The sequence below is a fragment of the Poecilia reticulata genome, linkage group LG19 (genome assembly GCF_000633615.1).
Source record: "Poecilia reticulata strain Guanapo linkage group LG19, Guppy_female_1.0+MT, whole genome shotgun sequence".
NCBI lineage: Eukaryota > Metazoa > Chordata > Actinopteri > Cyprinodontiformes > Poeciliidae > Poecilia > Poecilia reticulata.
In genome coordinates this window covers 5,304,184-5,307,034 of record NC_024349.1, presented here as the reverse complement: position 1 = coordinate 5,307,034, position 2,851 = coordinate 5,304,184, and the positions used below count along the sequence as shown (strand labels likewise).

The window sequence follows — 2,851 nt, the reverse complement described above, 5'->3', positions numbered from 1 at the left end:
GCAGCAAACCTCCGGTTCTGTTCAGTCCAAATGCCGGTTCCTGTTGACGCGGCGCCAGCTCCATGCCAGATTATCAAGGCGGACGCTGACAAGTGGTGAGTTTTAACACTAATTGCTGGCAGCAAATACACATTGGATCTGAATGATAAAGTGAATCCGTGGCAACAGAAGCTTTATTGGCTCCATCAATCACAAATCATTTGTTTATGCTATTTGACAAACCACAATAGAGCTTGAAGTCCAGGAACACCAAGGTCTTAAGATGCATAAATAGATCAGAAGCTTAAAATAGACTCCACACATGAGGAACGGCACATACAGTACYAGGGTGTCAACTCACGTTACAGAGTCGCGTTTATTGGCACCCAAGGTAAGGATGTCAATAAACATAATCAAATGGGTTAACTATGATCAGCCCTCCATGAAATGCATCTGAGTAAAAAGAAAAGCATAAAAAATTATTTWAAAACCAGTAAAATCTACATTATTTGCTTTAATATATATCATTTTCRAAACTAAATTGAAAAAAGTAAGAAGATCAAACACATGTGAAAACATGAGGTAACCTGTCTGCAAGCATGAAATTATTTAAAGASTAAAAAAGTATTTAATCTATTGAAGTACAAAGCAACATGTGATTTAATATTTTACAATGATGTCATCTGACAAACAAAAATATAAAGTCATGTGCAGTGCAAATTCTGGTATTTTACAGACTAAAATGAAAAAGCGTATACAAATATATATGAAAGTTTCAAGCAGAAGAAACAATTTTCTGAATCATTTTCTTCAATATGTCACCACCCACAGAAGGTAATGTAAATATATCTGAGAACAGAATAAGAAGTACTTCCAGTGGCCATATATGGTGTTTATCAGATATTTATTTGACCTCTAAATGCAGCAACAAGCTCAGCAGACAGAAAATTACATCAGAATAACAAAGCTTGTGTAGAAACAAGAGGTCTCACTTCAACAAATTTTAGGTATGTGTGGTGTATTTTTGCTCAAATCGTGTTTGTTCTTCATTCAGACGTTACTCTCAGTGAGTAGAGTAACCCAAATTTTACTCAAGTAAGGTTAGGAATTATTAATTATAATATTACTTAAGTAAGTAAAAATGTGTAACTACTCCTAAAAGTTTTTTTTTAAAAGTTASACAAGTAAATGTAACTGAGTATCCAGTTACTATCCAACTCTGAACAGTTCTGCCAACTGATCCACCATGTAGATGAAATATAAGATCATCTTAAATAATAGCTTGGCTTCAATCAGTAAATTTAAAATTGGTCATAATGAGTCTTTTGGCAGGATAATAAATCAAAACATATGATCAAAATAACAGAAAAATTATCCAAAATGAATGCTTCTTGTGTGTTTAGAGGGTGAGCTTRAAAATAGGATAGCAAAGAAGAGCAATCGTCTCTTTGTCTGCTTCCTCCTTGTCAAATGTTAGAGGAACGACTAATAGGTGCTATTTTAAAAACCATAATGGTTTTGTTACACAGTCTTTCTTCCCCAAGTGACTAAATATCCTGAAATAAAAAGCAGTTTTTTGCTTGTTTTTACTGTCAGATTCTTAAGAATTATTCTGGAATAAAACATTAAAAACATTTTTCCTTCTGAATAAATGTACTGGAATTAAAGTCTGTTTCTTTTTAAATACAGATTTTCTGTATGAAATCATGCAACAACRACAATAAAACATGAATTTAACGTMCAGCTTTTTACACAACAAATTTGTTTGTCACTTTAAGAAGGAGCAGATATTTGGTGATGGATCTTGTTCCTGATGACAGTTTGCAAAGATGCACAAATTTGAGCTGCAAAAAAGAAAAACTTAGCAGATTACAGTAAAAAAAATAATCCACTGATGCACTTTTAGAAAACATTTAGCATGTTTGTAATTCTATGTTGACTAATTTCTATAAGGTGTGTGTTTATGAGCACAGACTAAGCGTGTCCTGTCTTGTGTTACAGCGTTCTAGAAAAGACAGCGGTGGCCTGCCAGGATCTGATGGATGCTTTCCACGCCTGCATAAAAACTCTGTGYGACGGATCCTGATAAACGAAGAAACATGGATTTAAAAAGTAGGTTCACATCCCTACAAAGTATCACAGCCTGCCTTCTTCTGGGAAGGCTTTGGTTATTTCAAAGCTTTCCTAAATAAACCTTGTACCATAAACTTTGTATGAAAAATCTCTGCTTCGTCTGAATCTTATTAATCGTAAGGAGAGAAAGTGTTTGAATCATTCTCACAGCTAATAAGACATTMMCCAAATTTTGCTAATYGGTGAAGCTAATGTTTGTTTCTTYCTCTTTTTCTTCCTTCTTYTTAGGTTGCGTTCAGGCGGCCACCAGTTAAAGGTTTTTCTACCTTCCAGATCTTACAGCGGGGAGAAATCTGGAACAAACTGAGTTACCAGAAAAGTCAAGRTTAATGTAATTCCAATATGTCCAACAGCACAACACTTGTTTAAATTAAAATAATGCAAATGACATAATGATCCAGCGTGTCTTTATCTGGCATGATGTTTGATCCTTAAGTAGCAAGATGGAGGGAAATCTACATCTATAATACATAAATAAAATTATTTATTTGTCATAAATAATTTTATAGTAAATTATTATAAAAAAATTAGCATGATAAATGATAAACTATGTGATAAATACCCAGCTGTTCTTGCAGCAGGTGACTAATTATTTATTCTGGAAGCAATCACATGCACTTCATTTTTCCTCAACAGTATAAAAGTATAAAAAGGGGGCATTAATACAAATACACGCCACACTTTTCAGATCTGTATTTGTAACAAAAATATTTGTGTTTTTCTGTCTCATTAAAATCCT

At 33.5% G+C, this 2,851-nt stretch overlaps 2 long non-coding RNA genes across 2 annotated transcripts in view; one reads left to right on the top strand and one right to left on the bottom strand.

The window, feature by feature from the left end:
* Positions 1 to 6: 6 nt before the first annotated feature.
* Positions 7 to 2,508, top strand: LOC103481244 (uncharacterized). The gene is made up of 3 exons (XR_536255.1): positions 7 to 95; positions 1,981 to 2,091; positions 2,341 to 2,508. It is a non-coding gene; the product is annotated as an uncharacterized LOC103481244 (long non-coding RNA).
* Positions 867 to 2,851, bottom strand: part of LOC103481245 (uncharacterized) — a 2,299-nt gene continuing 314 nt past the window's right edge. The window contains exon 2 of the long non-coding RNA XR_536256.2: positions 867 to 1,823. This is a non-coding gene — a long non-coding RNA (uncharacterized LOC103481245). The remainder of the gene's footprint in view (positions 1,824 to 2,851) is intronic.